Source organism: Opisthorchis viverrini, assembly GCF_000715545.1.
Source record: "Opisthorchis viverrini unplaced genomic scaffold opera_v5_243, whole genome shotgun sequence".
Classification (NCBI taxonomy): domain Eukaryota; kingdom Metazoa; phylum Platyhelminthes; class Trematoda; order Opisthorchiida; family Opisthorchiidae; genus Opisthorchis; species Opisthorchis viverrini.
This window is the reverse complement of record NW_008751899.1, coordinates 260,814-285,779: the sequence shown is the minus strand read 5'-3', so window position 1 is coordinate 285,779 and position 24,966 is coordinate 260,814. Positions and strand designations below refer to the sequence as shown.

The window sequence follows — 24,966 nt, the reverse complement described above, 5'->3', positions numbered from 1 at the left end:
TGGAATCAACCGAGCACCAAATTATGGGACGTACCAGTAGACAAGAATGACAACCGTGGAACCAATACGTTAAAGGTCAAATAGAATAAATCGGGTAGGTCGTACTCAAGGTTATTCGGAAGGCGATCAGTGGGGGGAATCTAGCTGACCATCTAAGAAGTTGAAACTGACCATCCAAACGACTGATGACAAATCAAAAGTCCCCCTGCAATTCAACAAGAATCACATAAACGCAAGCGGAGCAATGTTCACCACTTACGCACCAACGCATCACGATGCATCAGTAAGTTACTACGAGACTCGATACACTATTCATAAGTTTGCTGAAAATTCTCCGACAGCCCACGACCGGTTTCGCCCTTGTTGGGGCCCATCAGGTAGGCGCAATCTCCGAGTTTCCGTCAACCTACTTGAACGCAAATTGCACGAACTTAGCGGAATATATTCATTTGCAAACAAATTTGGTTTTGCGAGAGACTCACCTGAATCTCTCGCAAAACCAAATTTGTTTGCAAATGACTGTATTTTGCTGGTTCATACAAGGCGTTTGGAGCCAAATTGCTCGGCTCACCGAACAGAACTGACCAGACACTGAATAGTACTTTGTAGTCATAGCCAAAAAATTTCAAGACGCATTCTAAACCGGGTGAAACCCACCTAAATTCGTATACTTCCTGCTAGTAAATTAGTTTGGTCGGACTTAAAGCTAAATATAATGCGGCTACGGGTATAATGTACGGCGAATTTCATCACCGGAACCGGTCGTTCGAATTTTGCAATTCTCATTAATGCTGAACACCATTCAAATATCAGATCTCTAGTTAGACCTGACACAGCGGCCTTTTGGATGGTCTCTCTACTCTACCCTTCAACTCTGTGTAGTTGAGGGATGCTAGGGAAAATATTCCACAAAAGATTGCTCACACAGGAAAACTGCCTTCTTCTGTCATCAACCTTGAAATTTTAACGTCAGTCTACACTTTGGGTTGAACTTCCGAAAGTTTAGCCGATCTGTATTGAGATTCATTGATGAAGACGCAAGAACAAAAACAGTTAGTATCATAACATTCTACGAGATCGATTAAATGTGCAAGTTACGTGTTGTTTGTGATGACAGTTTCTTATTGACGCAAACATGGACCAAATTAAAGTGAAAGTTATTTGCCTTGTGGATGTCCATTCTGCTTGTGAACATTCCAACAAGCAGTGATTCCAGATCACAGAAGAGACTGGATAAAACCCTCACAGCCTAATTTGCAAGAAAAATACAAACATGATATTCATTTAAATGAGCGATAGCTCTAGACCGGACAGGCCTCTCAGAAACATTCTTTCCTAACTTATGTGTTCAACTAAGCTCAGAAAGCGACCAAACTTTACTCATGAGGTAGTCCACAACTTTGGGAACTGCAACTGGTTTGGTATTTTGAGTTTTTGCTCACAATTCACAGGTTTGGTGAGTGGTTCGCTATGATTGAAAGATAATTTTGAATTCCCATAATCAACGTCTTTTGGTGATATCTAATTTTATTTTGCTTTTATTGGGAGTGGTCAGTAGGCCCAGGAGTACTGCAGAGCGAGAAGCAATTCCCCCAAACGCAAGTGCCCGGAAGGAACACATGTCTGCGTGCATTTTTCATGATAGCGCCAGATCAGCAATGATTCGCCTACCCTTGGACAAGGTGTAGGGTAACCCATCTTTAAGTTTACCAGCTCATGGAAATGGGCCCGATGTCGAATGGATTTTCAAATGACAGCTAAAATACCAGCTCTGTGCGAACCACGAGATGTTTTTGCTTCTCAGGATTTCACTTATTTAACTGATTTTCACAAACTGAAGCATACCATAAGTCACTTAGCCCTCCAGTCTGAGACACCGTTATTGGACGGACAAGTACAAACCAAATCAAGCGTATCATTGGCATGCCGGTAGAACTTCCGAAGCTTCCTCACTTTTGGGAGCAAGTTAAATAAACTGTCATCAACGTTAGAAAGCTACCTGAAATAGTATGGGTTAGGATCCCCCTGGAGGCTGAAGCTCACGGAATTTGGAATAACTGGTCAACTGTTGTTGGCCACCTGGTATAGTGTGGTTATAGTCGCATAATGTATGTGATATTTTGCATTACTTACTACTTAGTTAGGCGGTCTATAATGTTCCTGTTGGGATATATCAACTGTTTACTGTCGGACCTGCTTTGACTTCTATTTTCCCCCACTGATACATAACGTGTATGCTTAATGACTGGGCTTATATACACCTGAAAATAGTACACCACAATGTCGAAACTACAGATCACAATTTTAAATTGACGCACAAATTCCCATATGAACGTGAAAAATGAGCTATTTGCAGGTGTACCTATGTACAAGGATCAAAACACAGTTCGGTGTTAACTGTAGTGCAGCAGAATTTGTTTTTGATCTTGTTGACGAACTGCGGGCAGTATAAAAATGTCGACCCAAATGAGCCTACTCGCTAAACGATAGCTGGAACTACGAAGTGGTCTTATCGCAAGTAGCATCTAGAAAAATAACTGTAGTGGCATCCAGGTCTTATGTCATAACTCCATCGATACTAAACGGAACGGAACAATTGCCGGTCATCGGTGTGAATAACACCCAGTTGAAGTGATGCATGCTCAAAAGAGGTTCCCCTTGGGTGCAGTAAGAGTATGAAGCTCTCCCAAGGCATATTTTCATCATGAAAACTATCGGTGAAAATTTCGACAATCTGACATCTATTATCCTTCTATGGTACTTATATTGGTTGTTCAAATGACCAGTGCGTATCCACTGCAGTTTTGGAGAAGCTACCCACTATACCTCGATGCACTACACTTTTTCATGGTTATGTACTCGGTGCATTGGTTTATTCAAAGCCACCCACCAGGTTGAGATAAAAATCTTCAAGGTGACTGGTGACTCGCGTGGGAATCCGTAAATGGCTTTGGAAAGGTTGTTATGATACTCCGGAATAACCTATTGGTTCTGTGACGCTGAATTCCCACTTTTGAAGCTTTTACGCCGGTTCCTCGATGACATGTTCCAAAAAATTCCAGGCTCAGGTTTTCTAACGCGCTTCACCAGCCGAAAAGAAATTTCTTCATTGTTAACAGGGTAATTAAGAAAAGTATGGATTGTTCATTAGTTGTGTGTTTATTCTGCATATTCCACGTATTTACTCCGACCCAGAACTTATCAAGACTACTTTCAATGAGATAATATTCATAAAGGAGTCAACGTGTACCATCCATTGCGTGGCCATCCAAGATGAACGTTTCCGCAGAGACCTTGAAAAGCGCGCACTCAGCTGGGTACATAAAAATTTGGTCATGAGCCCGAAATTTCAAACTTCAAAGCTAACAATGTTTACTAATGGGCAGATTTTTACCCCAAAACTCAGAATTGTAGGTTCATTTGCAATTACAAATTTATTTCTAGCCAATGAGTGCGCTTAAACTAAAGGATCCGTGCAAATTCACTGCAGACAGCAGATATGTTACTATCATACCAGTGCAGTCTTTTAGAATGCCGTCTCTAACGATAGGTTTCTTTTCGAATGCTTGGCACAGGCACCTTTGAGTAATCTTTGCCAGTTGTAGGGAAATCATGGCTGAAATGTCCACCACTTTTCCGATTAACCATATGTGAATAATGAAATAATATAAACGTGCAATAATTACTCATTAATATCAATGAATAATGACCGGTAGGCTTCTTACGCTCTCTTTAAGCTGAACTACCCGGAGGCACGACAACAAAGTTAAAGTTCTTTCCTAACGATGGCTGGTGAGAACGGCCGAAAACGACTGCACTGCAGTGTGCCGTTACATGGCACTCAACCGTAAATGAAATGCGTCTCCCCGATTGCCAAAGAGAAACGATGTAGCTGGCGAGTAAGCAAAAATCTGCCTTGACTATTTCTACCAGACATCTAAGGATCAATATTTCAGTGGTCAAAACAATAACTTGACGGATCTAACCAAAAACATTTACAAGAAGTGGTCAAAGGAGATGGATCTTACCACAACAGGATGAGTTGCCGAACGTCGTCACAAAGTTGCTCGATGGAAGTGACCCGCTACTACCATTGCAGTCACATGGTTGTACGTAACTATTTCTGCACCATAGCAGTGACTTGGAGCAGGTAGTCAGTAACCCTTCGTAAAGTTCAATTATCCCTTGTCTGGTTGTGTTTCAGGGGAACCCGAAAGGATGGGTAGCAATCAGTCTGTTTCTGAAGTAGGGTTTTTTTACTGATTAGGTGGATTTGGCCTATGATTATGTAGCAAAATTGATTTTACCAGCCAGTGAGAACTTAATATTCAACAAGTAACACAATCACAAACATTTGTGTCATCGATTTTACATGGTAATGAGTGAAATTTCTGTCCCCCAGTATGTGTTATGCGCGGAGCATGCGGATCACCTTGGCTTCTCAGCGTCGTCGCGTAGCCATTAGCAACGGTTATTACAAAGGCTGGTTAAAGCTAACGGCTATCGCTTGATTGGCTAGTATGAGTCACGTGTTCCAAGCGTTCTACTTAGCCCGCTCCATTTTTGCATAATCGTTAACGTGGTTTCTTCGCTAGGTTGTGTACAGTTAATTGCTTCAACTAGCGAAATAACACTTGGCTGGTATCAGTATTACGCCGAAAATGAGCAGAAACTTTCCAGCGGACACAAGAGCACAGCGCGCACTTGAAGAACAGTATGAGAGAGAACTTACATCGCAAATTAGTTGGTTTTTAAAACACCAGCAAGCCAAGAAAACTAGTCCCGGAAAGCCTCTTAGTCCTGAGGAAATTTCGGAAACAAAAGTGTCAAATCCGTTTGACTTGCTTCCAAAGCATGTGCAGGAAAAGATTATTGCATGCAGAGCTAGGGAAAAGAAGCCCACTAAAGCCGTTAAGAAGCCATCCGAAAGTAAAGAATCTGTAAAAGAACTTCCGCCAGATATGATACCTCCTGAACCCTATGTACTAAAAACGTTATATGATGGAATCTCCAAAGAAGGAAGAGGAAGGTAAGTAGACGCTTAGATGTAGTATTCCTGGTATTCCCCAGCTGTTAGTTTTTTTTATGTATATTGACAGATAGGCTTGAAATTGTGGACGTCCTCATGCTCAGAGACAAATGCTGAAGGGAGGTAGTTTGTTTCTAGTTTAAATCAAAGCGCCGAGTTACGTTTTACAAATGTGGTGTATGTTTTATTGAAAACGTTTTGCGCTTGCCCCTGCACCGACTATATTTTCATTAAATGGAAAGATAGCAGACTTCCTGGAGCAGTAAGTTGTGTGATGTTTATCACAGCTAGTCAGTAATCAAAGTCAAAACACAGTGTGGCTGAATAACATTTTATAATCCGGCGTTTCGATTGCCACGGTCAAACTTTTTCAAGGATTTTTACAAGTTCCCGCATTATACACGACATGGTGCTCAATATTTTAACACTATCCGAGCAGTGTTTGGCCCCGAATTCTTAAGCTCCTTATTTAGTTGATTAAAACTTCTCAACCTGTAGATTTCCGACCACACAGATCAAACGTGGCAGCTGAATCAGGCATAAACCCCTATATGTTAAATGTAGCGGTGTTCCTCTAAACCTGACACCATTCTTCCACTGCCATCAGACAGGTGGTATTTTTGGAATATGCAAATTCGTCACACATAATCAAGGGGAAAGGTTTCACTCGAATTGGTTATCGACCCTCATATAGAGTTCGAAGCCACAGGCTAGGCACTTGATAGGCATAGCTGAACTCCAAGATATGTGGCTATATCGAACATTCTTTGCAATGTGATTTTCTGGCAAACAGCTGACCTCATGACTTTGCGATTTATTGATTTATGATTTTGATTTATAAGATGTACTTTTCTTTGATCACTTATACTGTCAGCCTTTCTTTGCTCTGATAGTTAATGACTATGTGGATTACAACAGAAAGCGGTAATCTATTTTCTAATACCTCAACTGCTGGCTGTAGCAAAGTGCAACTAAATTGTCATCCGCAAGCAATGAAAGTCGAAGGTATCGTACAGATTTCTGATTAAATTTTGAACTTCCGTAAAATTTTCTTATTATAATGCGGGCGACAAAAGGGTATGAAGAACCACCGTCCTTCTTTGAACTCAAGAAATACAGGCGAAAGTGGTCAGCCGGGAGTATTTTACCAACACTTCCACTTTACATTGGTCAGACATGTAGTTAGTGATGTTTGATATTATGAACTTGTCAGCGTGGATTGAATTATTAAATGAATGGTGGTAAATACACGTTTGTAGGTTGAATATAGCTGTCGGAGGAATCCGAGTACTGTCCAGATCTCAACCCACTGAGGATCCAGATACATCGCGTGATTCGGCTATTTGTGTGTCTTCCAGAAGACATGTCACACGGCTAAGACCACTAAACCCAGGAAAACAATATGTGGGCGCAAAACCGCCTGTTGATTTTTTCACGGTTGTTCAGGGTGACTGGCTCGCCGTAGTTACGAATCTTTGACCAGTCAAACCCACTGTAAACTGTAGCTGGAGATGCACTCGTGAAGAGTGATAAACGCTACTGAAATACGTCTGTCTCGCATTGTACATAACGGAATTATTCAGACGATTGTTTACATATATAACGACTGTGGTAGTCAGTGTGAGAGACATACTGTGACAGTTTGCTGTTGTACGCTTTTTGCGTCGGAAGAGATGATTCGAAGTGAATACATCTGTCCTTATTGCCTCTAAATTGGCTTCAGAAAAGGCCAGTTTTGGTTATCAAACCATATTAGACTTGTTGGGAGGCACATGGTTAACAAAACATGATACCCGATCTCAGTACCTACATTGTATTCGTTCCCACTTCGATTCATTGCCACGGTGCATGTTATTAGAAAATCCAATTGCCTGGTGAGTCTCTACCTCTCAGCATCAGTTTTCGAGAACCGTCAGAATCGAGCTTAGGCGTTGAAGTCCTGGAGTTCGGATGTAAACAAGATTTCTAACATGGCCTCTCACTTAGCCTGTTTGTGTCTCAGTTTATAAACACTGTCTTGAACAATATTGCACCCTTTTCATACGTGAGCAGTGAGTGAATTACCTGCAGCAATGAATTCATTTACGTGCACAATCTGAAAATATCGTTTAAAAGGTTGATCCAGCTCAGTATACTGGATGAAATTAAGGAGATTTTGCCGATTTTTGTAAACCTTGAGCTATACCTCAGATGCTTCTGGAGCTACTTTAGTCTGTTTATGTGTTGGATTGTTTCAGGTGACTGTACTAGGTACGGATGGTGCTGAGGTGGTCAAAGCAACAAGCGGGTAATAACTAATTACTACGTGTTGCAGTGCAATTTCAGACAGAAAGTGCGTGTGATGCTTTGACAGGGCGAGGACGATGGAATTCCTCAAGAGTATTTATAGTGAAATCATACTGTATTTTTCGGGACAGATTGCATTAATCATTTTGAAAATGTCTACAAACCGAACTGAGCACAGCATCAACGTTTTTACTTTCTTTGTTTTCTAAGGTATAAGTACCTTACCGAACGGAACAGACTGGATATGGAGCAGAAATACCGTTATCCTATATTAAGTTCAATGGAGTACGGTTGGGGTCATCGTCAGTTGCTGAAAGAATGCCCCAATCTACATACCAAGCGACATGGCCGTGTGCAAGTAATACGAGAGTCTTTCTATCAAAGAAATGGACTATCCATCGAACATTGCGCCGACATGTTGTGAGTGTTAGTGATGGGTGTCCGATCATTGTTCTTCGCAAATAGCACCTTCAAACTGTACCAAGTACCTCGAAACAGAGCATATCAAACTGTACACAGGGTACCACTGACCACAGATTTTAATGTCATTGATAAACTTGTTTCATCGCTATCTGAAAAAAACTCGTTGAGTACTCAACAGCTCCAGATTACCTGTTTTTGCAACCGACTGTTTTCTGTCTGTCAATTGTTCAAAATACACTGTCGATAGTTATTTTGTGTTGAAGTCATAGATTGTCAGCAGATTGCACTAATATACTGCTTCTTCAGCCCTATCTATTCCAGGCCTCTTCTCTTTAATTCTAGACTTGATCCTGGCCTTCTTCAGTGTACTGAATAGTGTTCCTCCGGAACTACTTTTGTTCTCATTGTGGCATCTTATGATCACTTGACCAACCTGGACACACAGACAACGCCAAAGAGCGTACATGTATTGAAGTGTTTTAAGCTCTTCTTAAATCACATTTCTGAATATCTGTCTCAGATGTTATAAATTTCAATGGATTTCAAAACGTTTTATTTTCTCTGTACTGTTGCTTAATTCCAGTGGCAGAGAAAGCACGTGTATACCAACAGTGTGGACTGGGTCACTCTCAGAGTATGCAAAGCAGTTCATCAAACCTCAATTTATGAAGTTTGATACAATTGTTTGGTTTGAATTGTACGGGTTCGAACCCAAAAACAACACGGTCTACTAAAGTTATTGTGACCTGTTTGGAAGACTGCCTCTACTGATATAGGTGCCGTACATGAACCCTTCGCAGGATGGCAAGATCAAGAGCGCCCACTGGATTGTTTTTTTTACGGAATAACTGTAGTTTAAATAGAACAGTTACGTCAGCATTCTGCCGCACTGAATCAGCAACACCCTTCATTTAACCCGGACACTGCAGTAAACTGAAGTGGCCGGAAAGATGAGATAGATCACTTACGTCCACCGTTAGATGATTCTCTTGATGACCGAACTAACGGATAGTTAGTTCAGTCTCTTGGGACAGACAAGTCCATCAATCACTTATGTTGCTGTTGGTATAACTGCTGCACCAGATTTGCCGACAGTGAGATACTGGATGGCTCATTCGTCACTACACAGCTCATGACTATTCTTTACGCCCACGACTTCAAAACACATATTTCCTATGGTCAAGCAACCAAATATCGGGCTGAAAGAATCATCACTACACGTAGAGGAACCGAAGTCCAAAATCCGAAGCTCCGTTGGCAAGTTCAGCTGCACCGAATCGATTCCAAAAGCTGGAAAAAACAATGTAGGTGTTTTGACTACTTCATGACTCTGCCGTCAGTAGGCCAAAACACTTATCCATAGAATTTTAAAAATGTATTTGTGATGGAACATAACCAGTCATTTTGGCGATCTTAAAAAATGAAGTCTTATTATATCATTAACCATTTTTCAGTTCATATTATCCGGTAGAGAGAATGGAGTTAGTTAGCCAGGACTCCTGCTTAAATTAACTCTATTGTTAGTGCATGCCAAGTCTCACATGCTGCCAACAACTGTCTTGTCAACGGTCATAAGCAGGCTTAATTTTCACCTAGAAGAATGTTCATTTTTCTGACGTCCACGCTGCTGAGAATCTCCAGACATGCAACACTGACCGACTCAGCTTAAAAACCGTCCAGATTCGCATACGGTCACCAGCTTCGTAGCTAGTATTCTGACGTGTATCCGTATTTATTACACTAAAAACACCTGGAAATATTTTGCGACTACAAAACTTTCATTAGCGTATGTCTGCTGCTCCATTTGTCCAAGCTGCAATCCCAGGCGCCCACTACATTGTACTCCATGGCCATCATCACCTAGAGTAATGACTGGCTGACTCCTAGTTCACATCAGCTTTGCTTGTTTCCTGCCCAGCTGAACTCACACCCCAAACTTAGCCTGTCTGCACTTTAGGCACTGATGGTGTCAGTTGGTCATTCCCTAGCGACGCTTATCTTTATGAGTCTGAATAAAAAGATCACCTCTAACAATGGCTTGTCAATTTCTTGGGATATAGGTTAGGTGCAAAATAATGTTTACTTCCATCTAAAAAACGCGCCTCCAAATGTTTGGCAATCCGGTGTTTCATCACTTACCTAACATACTTTTCTTGGTCATTTAGCAGAGTGTCCAATTGTACAGTTTCTTGGGTCATAGAAACATCACCCTCCCCATGGAAACACAATCAGTGTAAAGAGGCGTCCCCACTATTTAAAATCTTCTGGTGCCTGTACTGTTCACGTTTAGTCTATATTACTCCAGATCGTTTTTCGCACTGCAGTTTTTCCCTCATTGCCTTGCCATAATTTTTTCCGTGCTGTTACCGAAGCTTATCCCATTTCCCGTTTAAGAAGAAGGCTGCCTAGTGACATTCCTATTACCTACTTTGTGCTTATGAGTGTCGAATCAAACTTGTTAGTATGTCGTGTTGCTTATTTTCCACCTTTGCTATTCAGCAGTCATCTCTGGTACCATAAACTTTACCCCAGCTGTGAGTTTCTGCAGCCTAATGGCTGCTTATGGACCATTATTCCTTTTCAGTTTTCTAAACCTATGTTGTGCCTTTAAGTGGGCCAACTTGAGCACTCTATCAATAAATAACTATTTACGGTGTTAATACACGACATTCAAGTTGTAATATCTTTTATCCCGAGGGAGGAACTTACTGATTAAGTAATCGAGCTCACATTCCCGCAGAAATTCTTAGATGAATCGCCCGGTGCTTTAAATTAAATGTGCAATCCCCAAGACGTATTGAGTAATATTTCAAAAGCGCACCTAAAGGAAATTTATAAAAGTGTAGGATCTCTCATTATTTCAGACGTTGTGAGCATAAAAGTCTAAATATTTAACCACTACGGGGCTTTTTGGTGTTGGTTTTTTGTGACAGTGTCGGATCACCAAATTATTTATTGCAAGACCTTCTGTAGGTATTGCTGGCTCACCGTGCTACAGCCTTGCAAGGTATTGAACGTAAGCGTGACTGTGAACATGCCGGATCTAGTCATAAAAATGAGGAAGGTTAGATATTAAGTTAATGAGAAACGTGTATGGTCTACTAGAAATACATCGTAAGGAAACCACTTCCATGCCCAGTAAAGCGTGTCTTCCTAATCATCTCCCATGTGTATGGGAATATCCTGAGTTGCTCGTTCACTACTTAAGACATTTAAGTAGCTAAACGTATGAACCAAAAACCTATTCACTCGGGGCCCACTATTTTCTGTGAATTTAGTATTTTGTTGTCTTCGAGAGGGATCTGGGTACGTTTCTTGGAGTTACTGAATCTTCTGATCCCCTCTGGAAAATCCATCTTTTAATTACTTTGGTTCATCGAGTAAACGCATCCAAATACCTAGGTGTTTCTTCCTCTTGCACAACGTAAAAATAATGGTAAGGGATATGTTTAAAATTTAGCCATTTGTTTAGAATCACCCTGAGAACCTTCGACTTCCAACCAGATTCTTCCACGCGGGTAACTTTCTGAGCTAAAAGGGTATAAATTATGCCTTGTGAATATTTCGCGCATACTTTAACGATAGTCTATGGTTGTCTTCATTTCCTCCGTATTGTGACTTACTTGTGACTTCATTTTAGCAATCAGTTGGTGCATAAAATTTCTCACCAAATAATGGAGAAAGACCAATGCAGCCCAATGAGTAGATGTACCTGGCAAATTTTTTCTGGCTACTTGTCGACCTTTATCTACATTCAGATTAGACCCAAACTTTGTTTTCAATGACACAGGTAAGTTATGGGAAACCGTGGGCAGAAACAAACACTGCTGTACGCTTCTCATATATCTGAAAATCGAATCAGCACTACTTAGGTAGTCTGCCGCTACTCTAGTCAAGAACGCTTTCTGATTTCTGCAGCGCCACACTCCACTGGTTCCAAAGACATAGGCACGAGATGAGTGAATGGTACTATAACTGGACCTTCATTTTCCCTGATACCATGAAGTAAATATAAGAGTTCTGTGAATAATGTCTTGACTGCGAGTAACCCCATTATTCGTGATGCCTATTGCCAGAAATGCCTGATGTAAAGTTTGTTATACTGGGCGTCACCTGGCCACTCACCATTTGACAGCTTTCGTAATAATTCGCTTTTATGTATCAATTATGATCCGGATGTGAACAGCAAAACGACGAATACTTATCTCCGAGGGACTAAGCTGAGTTCCATTTAAGTCTCCCGCTAAAAATAAATTGGCATGCAAATGAGTGCATTTTTCAGTATAGCTATTTCTTCAAGGGCACTCTAACTGTCGATCACCACCCACGATAATCGGTCAGCAAGGGAGAACTCTGACGCAACAAGCTCAGATTCCCTTCTTCCCCGGTGCATATGGCTGGCACACAGTATGCTGCGACTGATTTTCCTACAGCGACCCGCCTTGGTACTAAGCGTGTCTTCCTAATCATCTCCCATGTGTATGGGAATATCCTGAGTTGCTCGTTCACTACTTAAGACATTTAAGTAGCTAAACGTATGAACCAAAAACCTATTCACTCGGGGCCCACTATTTTCTGTGAATTTAGTATTTTGTTGTCTTCGAGAGGGATCTGGGTACGTTTCTTGGAGTTACTGAATCTTCTGATCCCCTCTGGAAAATCCATCTTTTAATTACTTTGGTTCATCGAGTAAACGCATCCAAATACCTAGGTGTTTCTTCCTCTTGCACAACGTAAAAATAATGGTAAGGGATATGTTTAAAATTTAGCCATTTGTTTAGAATCACCCTGAGAACCTTCGACTTCCAACCAGATTCTTCCACGCGGGTAACTTTCTGAGCTAAAAGGGTATAAATTATGCCTTGTGAATATTTCGCGCATACTTTAACGATAGTCTATGGTTGTCTTCATTTCCTCCGTATTGTGACTTACTTGTGACTTCATTTTAGCAATCAGTTGGTGCATAAAATTTCTCACCAAATAATGGAGAAAGACCAATGCAGCCCAATGAGTAGATGTACCTGGCAAATTTTTTCTGGCTACTTGTCGACCTTTATCTACATTCAGATTAGACCCAAACTTTGTTTTCAATGACACAGGTAAGTTATGGGAAACCGTGGGCAGAAACAAACACTGCTGTACGCTTCTCATATATCTGAAAATCGAATCAGCACTACTTAGGTAGTCTGCCGCTACTCTAGTCAAGAACGCTTTCTGATTTCTGCAGCGCCACACTCCACTGGTTCCAAAGACATAGGCACGAGATGAGTGAATGGTACTATAACTGGACCTTCATTTTCCCTGATACCATGAAGTAAATATAAGAGTTCTGTGAATAATGTCTTGACTGCGAGTAACCCCATTATTCGTGATGCCTATTGCCAGAAATGCCTGATGTAAAGTTTGTTATACTGGGCGTCACCTGGCCACTCACCATTTGACAGCTTTCGTAATAATTCGCTTTTATGTATCAATTATGATCCGGATGTGAACAGCAAAACGACGAATACTTATCTCCGAGGGACTAAGCTGAGTTCCATTTAAGTCTCCCGCTAAAAATAAATTGGCATGCAAATGAGTGCATTTTTCAGTATAGCTATTTCTTCAAGGGCACTCTAACTGTCGATCACCACCCACGATAATCGGTCAGCAAGGGAGAACTCTGACGCAACAAGCTCAGATTCCCTTCTTCCCCGGTGCACATGGCTGGCACACAGTATGCTGCGACTGCTTTTCCTACAGCGACCCGCCTTGGTACTACTTCTGGCTAGTCCGGGTCAGGAAGAGTTAACGCATCTTTAAGCGCCCCTCCCACAGAGTGTACGGCCACTCGAACCGTCGACACAAATTTGGATCCAGTTATACTTCATGAACTCGACCCTAAGTCTCCGAATAACAATTCTGTTCTGATGAATCACATTACGAGACCACTTTTGGGTTTTTGGTTCTCCTGTTGCTGCCAGTATCGCGCTACTCTGGTGGTCTATCCAAACGTTTAAATCTGTGGTCAATTTACAGGGTCGTTTTGTAACGCCTGGCTGGGTTCGTGTTGCGCGCATCATGTCCCGTCTGCTCCCAATTTGTTTGATATGAATCTACGCGCCACTTATTTACCACTCTGACTACGAAGCACGCTTGCTCAAAGAAAGCGCTCAGTTGCCATGCGTAGTCACTTGATGAACCTACCTACAGGCTTGCAATCCTTAAAATGAACAGCTTTCGATTTCGTCATGCTTGATGCTGTACCGTTGCCCTGTGAATCTGCAATCCACCCAAGCTCGCTTTATCTGATTTTTCCCGCTGTGTGCAAAGTATTCCACGTTCTCATTACTGTTACCAACAGTGTGTATATATATTTCACAGGTTTTTTACTGGAAGTCAACCGGCATTTCACCTTACCCGAAGCATGCAAACGAGACTGCAAGTTGAATGTCTGTAGTTCCGACAATAAACCTCCCATATGGCGGTATCCGTTGCAAACAGAGCTTCTCAGCATAGTAGGAGTAATTAGCCGTTCATCTTTTTGAATTTACGTGAATGTGTAAGACATTTTCGAACGCCAGACACAATGATGAGCCCCTGCCAGCACACGAACCACCAAGTTTTGAGCCGAAACTCGTTTCGGTTAAAAATCGGTAGTTTAGTGTTCGGAAGATGTAAACTTCACTTTGGAGAGTTCGCAAATCAGTGCAATCTGAGACTGTTCAAGCGCGGGTGAAAATCGAACATTGTCACAAACCATATGAACTTTCAACTACATGGAATGAGAATCAAAAATGTCAGCCACATAAACGAGTAAGCAAACCCTAATCCAGCACCGGCGATGAATGATACCACTTCTAGGAATTCGGGAACTCTGAAAGAATTGGTGCAAAAATATTCTAATTTTGGATGCGTTTGACGGAGTCGAACAAACGCCGGGCTGCAAAAACAGACCACCACAGAGAATAGTGTCCAATTTGTCGTTATTAAGCTCAACAACTGCTCATTTTGGATTAATTTAAGGGCCAAATTAACCTGGAGTTGAAAGGTTTGCTTTGTTACCATGGCCGGCTTTCAGAGAGCACTATTCAATATGTACTGGCGTTGAAGTACCTAGCTACGCCTTGCAACACTTATTTTTGCATGAAAACCGGCTCAATCCGCGACTGACTCGTCGCTGGAGTTTGAGGAAGAAATCATGTTTTGGTCCTCCAAATACCATTGGTTAAATTTTTTACGGCACTCTGTCCGTCAATCTGTCGGTAAGATTCACGCATAAATCCTCACTCTCAAACCCACCGAATCGGATCTGAGCGCCGTTATGGTAAATACTTGGTATTTTAAAATTTTTCTGGGTTATTGCAAAGCGGAACCGGACAAAGCCAGCAAACAGTAATGTCAGTGAAAGAAAAATCAGCTGGCTGATATAGATTTGTTCCAATCCACTTTTGTGAAGGTGACATCACCGATTTAATTTGGGCTCAGGTGCTTCACCAACAGAGTCAGCGTCTGATTCTAGGCAAATTGGTTTAACTCACGAACTCCGTTATCTGTCATGAGTATTTCCAAGCTTTCTCTGGAGGACTGCAGACAAGATCCACTTGAGTGGACAAATGCTTGTCAGAGAGGACAAAAATTTCTTCAGCACCGTTTATTTTTCTCCGCCTATCCCTCAAAAACTCCAGGGTTCTTCGGTTGCAACTTCACAATCAAAAACTTCCATGTTTAGTACATTCTTCAAGCTTTCTGTTTGGCAGATTTTTTAGTGGGCGAATCTTTAAGGTCATCAACCGCCAAAAATTTCAAAAGTGCTACCTAATGGAATAAAACGTAGGAAATCGCATTGAAAGGTGGATCTCTCACAGCCAGTGGAAGGTGTTGGCACTTCTACAGATTAAATAGTTCATGAACTGACACGAGCCTGTATCGTACTCGTAATTCAGTTTTGCCTTGTAGCCCCTGATTGACTAGATGAAAACCAAAGTCTTTGTTTTTGAACCTGTGGAATCGCTACTCTCAGTGGTCGCTGCGATAGACGCTTTCAATAAATCCCGATAACCAGTTTCACAAACGTAAGGCTTGCAGATGATGATGACTTATATTCGTAGGTTAAGTTTCGTGTCAAACCGTAGCAGCATTTTTTATTCAAAATGGCGGTAATTTGGCATAACCGGCCTTAAGGGGTTGTCAGGTAGTTTGCAGCCAGTGATGTACGTCGTGGACATCATCATAATGCCCACTGCTGAGTCTCAAACTAAGTGAAAGAGGCTGTCGATGGCCGCACACAACAGCAACGATAATTTGCTGACTCGCCCGATTTTCATTCTGTTGAAGTTGCTGCAATTAGTGGAAAACCGATATGTGTGTATTTTTCCATTTGCCTAGCAAAAAAGTCCGGTTGAGTCCCACATCGTCGTACAGCAGTATAGGTTAAACTTTACAAGATTCCATCATTTGTCTTTATTTGTCCTTCCTGGTTTAATTTAAGTGAAAATGTACCTCCATTTTCCAATACCCGGTTGATAATCACGCCTTCTCCACCTTTCGCAGCGGAGACGCACGGGTCTGGACAGAGTTTTGTAATCTATATAGATGAAGGTACGCTTCAATTGGAGTCCTGACGAAAAGCCAGTTGGTATAGTATATACGAGCTATAGCTCGGCATGATGTCTTCGTGAAAGTAGTGGAAAATTTTGTTAAGAAGTTGTTTTCTTCTTGTGTATCTCGTTCACTGAACTGGGAAATACTGCAAAAGTGTACTTGAACAATTACTGTGTTGTCTTTGTCTGTGAAAACGCCGATCGGAGTAGCCATTCGAGGTTTGTGCATAAAGACATTTGAAGCATCACGTCACACGAAGCCTAGCACCTCGTCGCAAATAGCAAGTTTGATCAATTTTTATATGATAGTCAGCATAAGCTGTATTGCTTCCAGGGCATGTTTCACCGGCATGCTTCACCGGCATGTTAAAAATTAGTGAGTTCGCGGGCAGCACGAGAAGACATTACGAGATTGGGTCCAATACTTTGGGTATTTGACATAATTTGGGCGGAGTGAGACGGTCTTTTGATGCCTGTGACAAATCCGTTTGGGAAATAGTAGAGACCAGGCGAGCTATGGGCAAATCGTCAGAATGGTGTGGTAGTTGCAGTATCAGCATCGTGACATCGTAATTGGGTCCGTGGACAGCCCCACATGTGAACATTTTGGGTGAGTAACTCGGGCTTGTCAGGGTATTTACGATTGGCTTTGGTATGGTGACAAAGTAAGACTAGCATGGGCCAAGGATACTTTTCGGTGCATCGAAGGACCCAAGCAGCAGAGTGTACTCAGTACTGTCATCCAAACAAGGCGATGAGACAAACGCATGTAGATTGAGGATTCAATGACGGAGTGTCAAAAGACCTGCTAGAAGTTAGACTGCTACACGAAGAAGCAGACGGCTAAAAGTGGTTCCAGGCCGTAGATACTAAGGTGAGGTGACTGCTCGATTTCAAGAATTAAGGCGAAGTTGGTGGGAATGGCGGTATGCGTTTGGTGTGAATGGCTGTGGCCGTGTGTGAATATACGGCATCATATATATATGAATATATGTGAATATATGTGCATCAGCTAAGTGCTGCATCAATAAAGTCATAGCTATTTGGGTACTTGTCTATGGAGCTGGGCATGGGTGTGCGCAGTTGGCTACCAAAACCGTGGTTGAGGAGTACGTGACTTCGTATTTAGCTCGTATACAATAGTGTAGTTACCTGTCAATCATTTAGGCAGGCAGGATTGTTGTGTATTTGGGGATTACAAGACACCGGTCATAGGCTATAGTGAACAGTAGCATATCGACCGAGGATATGAATAGCCTTCTGATATTACGTGATGCGCAACAAGATGTGCCAAATGACCACAAAAATTACGCAAGTATATACAAATTCGTAGTTCAATGTACGCGGGGACAAGAGATTGGAGGAGAAAATGGGATATATTGTCGTGTTGAACGTTTGGGACCCCATCTTGGCGCATTACACCCAAGCGGGATTTTGACCGCGTGAAGGCTGCTTTGACCACATCTTTCCAGCAGCGTCACATGTGCAGACGACCCACAATCTTAGTGTTCCCTGATTTTAAGGGTGCATTCAATTCTCTCCGTCCGTCAGTGCTCCTGACTAAACTTGCTCAACAGGGTCTGCGCCAGAAGTTTGTAAACATAATCTGATCCCTATACCCACATACTTCTTGACGTGTATGATGAGATCCCCAAAGCCTTCCTCAAAAAATGTGGTCTCCGACGAGGATGTCCGCTCTCTCCATTCTTGTTCTTAAGTGATGAAATAATGAGACAAACGCTGGGGGTTCCTCAGGACCCCGGTGTTCGACTTGTCACTTTTGTAAACCGGAGTATGCAGACGAAATCGCCCTCATCTCTGGAGCGAGGGTGACGTACTAGCCTGTTGAATAGACTGACCAACGTCATACCATCTCGTGCCCCGCGCCCTTGGCCTTCAGAGTGCAAGGTCATGCCTTCTGTGAACATACTCTTCGAACTTCCACAAAAATAATAGTATGTTGTGGAGAATTTAATATACCCCAGTAGTTGTATTCGCCACGAGTGAATTGTGCCTGGTGAAGTTGGTGCAAGTGATCGAACCACGTTTTTTTAAGTTGCGTCACCTACGATGTCAAAATTACTTTACTCAATCTCGAAAGTCGTGGGTACCGGCCCACACTAAGCACTGTACAGTTATATCGTTGCAAAACATGGCCTTTGCTGACAGATATGTAGCATCCTCAGTTTTTTCACCACTTGCGCCTTAGAACCGTTGCTCGTTTTTAGATGGCATCAGCAAATTAGCAAAGAGGGGATTGGAAACGAGTATTCGGTTGTGCGACAGGTACATCATTCGCGGTCAATGTTTATAACGAAGAGTGCGGTGGATCGGCCATGTTCGACGGATGCCAAAACGAGTGGTAATTTTCATGCCTCCTCCAAAATGGCAAAAACTGAGAGGCAAATAGTGTGCGACTTGAACAAGGAGTGTGGAAGGGATGACGGAAGGTTGGAAAAATTGTGGAAATATATGTTGTTGGGATGTGGGTTGAAGAGCTTATGTTCCAGAGCAGTCAGATGGAATAAACCTCACTGTCCCAGGCAGATCACTATCATTATCGGAGAGAGCTCATATGAGGAGTGGCCGGCTTGGTTACTCATGTATTTGGTTAGTGTAGAAGTAATTGTGGAACTGGGAATGAACGACGATACTTTGGCCTGGACGATGAGTTAGAGGAGTCTCACATGCCACATATGGAAGACAACCTAAGGGTTTTTTAGAGGCTCCGGTGGCTTTGAACTTCTCGTGCGTGTCTGATATGTAGGGGCATGAATTTACATGAGTCTTTTACAAACGGAAGTAACGGGACCGACGAGCAGAGTCCGCGAACATATCACGTAGTCACTTATGGTGCAACTGACGATGGTTATGAGATGCTTGCGATTTATGATGTGGAAGACAAAACTGTTTTTCCATCAGGCTAGAGGGCGTTGGTGTCGGACAGCAGAAGTGGAGTGAAGTTAGAATTTGGTGCACTTAAGGGGCGGATTTTGCGCCAAGTACCTGTTCACGTAGTGGGTCGCTGCTAACGCGTTTAGAGGCTCATGGGGTCCTTGAATTTTGGCAATGATCTTGCGAATGCCTTGTATTCACCCTTCTTTAGTTTTGATGTTACTCGATCGAACTTACATGTACACGTGGACCAGTCATTAGACACAATACTGATATTGATCGAGAAGTAAGTTTGCCTTCAGAACAGTGAGCAAGCTTACTGAAAATGAACGCGAGTCAACTGAATATAAATTCGTTATCTTATATTCATGGTCTAGTGAATGTTGCCCACGGATAAAGAACCGAAGTGACTGTCAGTTATGGTTGTACTAGTCTATTCAGTAAACGAGAACATTTCGCCGATGTTGGTTTCATAATTTTCAGGCACGTGTGGCAACGCACACCGTCATACTGACAGAGAGCATTGGTTTAGGCTATAATGCTTATGCATCACTTTGCATAGGTACCGGCCGATAGTTAAACATAAGTAGCCAAAACATGTGATGACCCCCATAGTTATGATGCCACGTTATCATGACTGAGGCTCCGTAATCAGCGTTGCACGTAGACAGGGGTCTAGAAATTGCGACAAATAACCAGTGTAGATGACAACGCATGCGAGTATTATGACAAACTGCAATGTTGGGCCTTGTTTTGGCAAAGTCGTCCGCTTTCTAGTTAAAGGGTACCATTTTTCCAGTAGGGGAAATATCATTGTATTGGTGATTCACCGATGTACGAAAAGGTGGCGTTATCTACTGGCTAATTGTGTACATCTGAGAACGGAGATAATTGATAAGGGTGCATGTTCGCATCACCGCTGTAAAATGCCTCAAGTTGTCTACTATTATTACAGTGGATGCAAGGCGAGCCCCCCGAATAACAGCAGTGTAATGTGGTTCGCTGAATAGACTAAATAAATTTACATCTGACGTTTATAACGCACACAAACGTTATTCACTTACTGACCTGGGTGGAATTTGCATTGGATATTGTGCAGGTACTGTTTATTATTTAAAGAACACGGCGGAAATTCAGTATATTGTAAGAGTTTAATTCATGCCTTAGTTCATGTCCATCGGCGGAAGTCGGTGATCCTCAAAGTTGCTCAGTAACGTATCACGAAAACCAGCAACCAAACTGACATAGTAACCACAAAGCTCGCAAATTCGGGGAAACAATTTTGCTTCACTTCTCGTGAGTGGCATGATTTAGCGCTGATCATTGGAAACAAATTGAAGTTGATTTCATTGAAACTAGAGCATTTTCGAGGTGGAGAATTTTGCTTGATTTATTGTATTGCCATATTATTGATGGCTGTTTTTCTAGGTTAACTCTCAAAGTTTTCAAACATCACAGATTCTTGTTCAACCGCCTGTTTATCAAAAGTGATATAAACTTCAAATCAATGCAAATTTCGCCCATCCATTGTAATCTTAGACCTCAGGCCTCATGAGTTTCCAAAGGTCTGCACATGGGTGTCATCTCGGCGATGATTTGATGACTGAGCCAGTACTTGTCGTCAAGCCTGTTCATCAAAAGCTCCAGAATAAACTACAAAATAGCCAAGGCCACCTGCCAGGCACTGTATATGCCATCTGTATGTTGTTTTGTTGGTAATGACTTCTAGTTGGTAAACACTAAACAAATCATCAAAAAGATGCACGGAGCTGGCTGTAGTTTGTCTGGATGCTATCCGCTAGCATTCATGGAATGATAAATCTTGCGCAGGGTGTACTTTTGACGAGTATAACGTGCAATTTCATGGCGGCATGCAAGACAGACTAACACGTCAAACTATCGACACAGCCTGAGGTGGCCACCGAAGACTGCCTTGCAGGCAACGACTAATTTAGAAATTCGACGAAATCTCCGTAAATAAAATAAAGGATGCAGAACACGAAAACAGGTAATTAGGCTTTTAGTTACCTGCCCCGTCTGCTACGAATTTGGGCAGGATAGCTTATTCGCAACGCAAATGGGGATATGCTGGACTGGGCTTCTATGAACCGGTGAAGATGCACGCCGTGGCATGCCCTCTTGGATTATCGGTTGACTGATAGAGAATTGCGTTTGCAGGACGAACCGCCAGTTAGAGAAAATGGCGATAGCGTAACATGGGTGCTCATTTTGTGTACGCTCCTGCAGAGCTTCTCTTCAGAGATCCTATGAGTCATCTTCCGTTGGTGTAGACCATCAGCTAGATTGAAGACGATCATCTTTTGACACCGGGGCTAGCTACCAGGGCCAGTGGTCGAACTATGGTTTATTATTTGCTCTTTTTATGTGATTGGATACTTCACGCAGCTTGTGGACTTGCGCCGATAACTTCGATCTGCTGACATATCTATCAAGCCTCCTGATCATTCCTTCTTAGGCGTCTGCTCTGATTTTGGAACAGAGGTGCTCTTCACTTTGGTGGGTTGCAGTAGTCTGGCGGTAGCAACACATGCGTGAAGAAAGGACGTACTGTTAAAGATTTTCCATGAAAATTGAGCCAATCTATGCTTAAACTCCGAGAGGTACTGTAAAGATTATTTGTCCTCATTGAGAATCGCCAGCAAAGCGCACCTCAAAACTTGAGACAGTCTCGAACCCGAGACCTGCTGGCCTGCAGCTTGAACACTCAACTTTTCAAGCAATAGGGTGTAAGCGGCTCAAAGGGAGAATGAAATTAGTCTGATGTGTGCAACCCTCAGCTGAGACCGCTGGAGCAGCTTGTGACCGCGTGATGTGATTTCCATGATTAAAAAATGAGGGACGCTAGATCCTAATTAATGGCAAGTAAATACTCTGCTGATCAGCCGCCAGTAGCCAATCGGTTGAGTATTCAAACTGCTATCCGAAAGATTTTGGGTTCAAGACTAACTGCAGTTTTGTGAGATGCGCACCACTGATTATCCCTAATATGGAATAACGATCTTCACAGCGCTTATTGGCAATTCAGCTTCACGTACAGGATGAATTTTCCACCGAAATTTCCCAAATCTTTTCATAATATAAAAGATAGGATACACTGTAATATGGAGCACGTTAGAAAATCAAAAAACATGAGCACGTCAAGCAACTAAGTGGATTGATGAAAAACGCACGTGCAGGTACTAGCTAACTTGTTAACTTTTTGAATCATTTTTGGATTTACACTGAGAACAAACTGTTTCAAAGATACTCTTCAACTTGTAGATAGCACTTCGGTTTTGTTATGCGTGTACAGGAGGGCCTGAGAACCTGGTTGGTAACGTAAGCCATCATGCAGTGAGCAAACCTATAAATTCCCTGTCAGTGATAAGAAATGTGCATCTCATCTTTGCGCATGCGCGACTCTTATTACCGGCTCGTTTCAAGCTTTGGCGTCGTGCAATACCTGTTCAAAAGCCCGTTTTCGCTTTCTAGAGGATTTTTGTTTTCGTTTTCAAAGTGCGCCAGCTTGCGCTTCATGCGAATGGTCCAAATGCGAAGGATATAGGGTAAGTGAGCGCACATATACCAGACAGAATCATGGTCAGTTCTTCGCATTTTTGTATCATTGCAAAATCTGTGTCGGGCGAATATTTGCGTTCTCTTTGGCTTGATCAAAACTGGCCGCGTGGTATAATTTGTCACCTGTGTTTGGAAAACATCTGCAAAATAGTGAGGAAATGTTGACGGAACGTTCTTTGTGATGAACATGACTGATGCTCTATTCACTGCTCTATTCATTATCCTCTTGTTTTAATATTCCATATGCTGTATATATTCGCCAATTCGAATACATACGTGCCGGTTGTCAATCTTCGCTGAATTCTGGATTTCTAGTTTGTCGGATTATACCAATGAAAGGAAGAAGGCCTTTGCTGTGAAGTTATTTATTCGGAAATGCCAATTGACCGGTTACAGACCATTGAACAGGGAAGCAAAACACTAATCTGCATCTTAGTTCCAAAAACTGGACACAGATCTTCTCCCGAACGAGTCTTCCTAGAGATTCGATGCCTCCACCCATTCGTTGGTCAAATCCAAGCAAATGTTCCACAGTGGTCCCACGAATTCTGCAACAGAATTCCATTTTTCAATCGACCCAAAGTGAAATTCTACGAACAACACATACTACTCGCGTGCCTCCCGATCAGTAGTATCACCGTTACACCGATATACGTACGAAACTTAATTCCCACATTTTGGCGTCGCGGTTGGAACAGTTCATCATGCCTGCCGAAATGGAAGCATTAGATGTTAATTCAACTGCGCGTGACGTAGAGGATTATTTGGAACGATTCGACATATGGTGCCTCACAAAATCCGATATGGATGAGAAGAAACTCACTGCATATTTCCTATATTTCGTTGGCAAGGAGGCGTATATTTTGATCAAGAATTTAGTATATCCTGATCTCCAATCAGTATTTCTTACACTGCATTGAAGAAAAAAGTTCTTCAACACTTCAAACCGATTAACTTCGTACCAGCCGAAAGAGTTAAGTTCAATATGTTGACCCACTCTCATTCTCAGTCGGTCCGTGATTTCGTGTTACAGCTGCAGACACAGGCAGCCAAATGTGACTACGGTGTCCAATTGGAAGACCAGCTGCGTGATAGACTCATTTCTGGCACTCAACTGCCCGAATTACAGCAGAAGCTGTTACTCTGTCCGGATCAGAAATTTCAAACTATTCGGAAAATATGTGAGCAGTATGAAGATGTGAAGCATGTGACGAAGACTGAGGAAGCAGCCTTGTTAAATTATTCTAAAAGAAATAATTCAAGGATGCGGACGAACAACAAATTCAAACCTCGAACAGATTCTCGTGCCTCAAATCCATCAACACGTCACTTCACAGATCGTAACCCTAATCCGATGGCTCAAAAATTCGGGAAATGCGAGTCTTGTGGACGAAACCATTCCAGATATTCATGCCCCCACAGACGAGCCAAGTGTTTTAGCTGCGGTAAAACAGGACACATTCAACTTGTCTGTAAGTCCAAGAAAGTGTGTCACTTAACTTCTGACCCAAACACTGACGTGAAGACATTATCTGAAGATATTTCTACTCTTTCTCTATCTGTTTTGTCCCAAAATTCGTCACATGCTTTTAAAACGTTGATATCCGCTTCTGGTCAAAAGCATGACTTTATTGTTGATACTGGTAGTGTTGAGTCCATCATTCCACAATCAGATCTAACTGCATTCTACCCCAGTGCCGTGACAATGCTTACAGATGTTAACATTCGCGGTATCACTGGACATTCTGTACCTCTCGTTGGTAGTTGCACGATCCCTGTGAGGTTACTACAAGGTACCTGTATCGATTGTAATTTTTTGGTATCAACGTCGGGACCATCGATCGTCGGACTCAAAATTCTACGCTTACTGCAAACCAGTATCACCTTACTGACTTCTGCGAATGAGAATGAACTCAAGCAACTGATTCTTAAATGTTCTAAGGCCACAGGTGGCATGCAAATTCCCAAGATGAGGCTCGAAGTTACAGGAGAGCCTATATTTCTTAAGAGACGGATTATTCCATTTGGTTTACGCGAGCCTGTTCGTCAAGCATTAAATTCAATGTGTGCGAAAGGAATACTGACTCCTGTCGAGTCATCGAATTGGGCAACTCCGATCGTTACCCCACTGAAGGCTGATGGTATTACTCCGAGAATTTGTGATGACTACCG

The 24,966-nt window shown here is 42.3% G+C and overlaps 1 protein-coding gene across 1 annotated transcript in view; it reads right to left on the bottom strand.

Annotated features, from left to right (window-relative positions):
• The window catches only part of T265_08879 (hypothetical protein), a gene marked incomplete at both ends in the record, with an annotated part of 161,354 nt that overhangs the window by 117,916 nt on the left and 18,472 nt on the right, over positions 1-24,966 (bottom strand). The window lies entirely within an intron of this gene.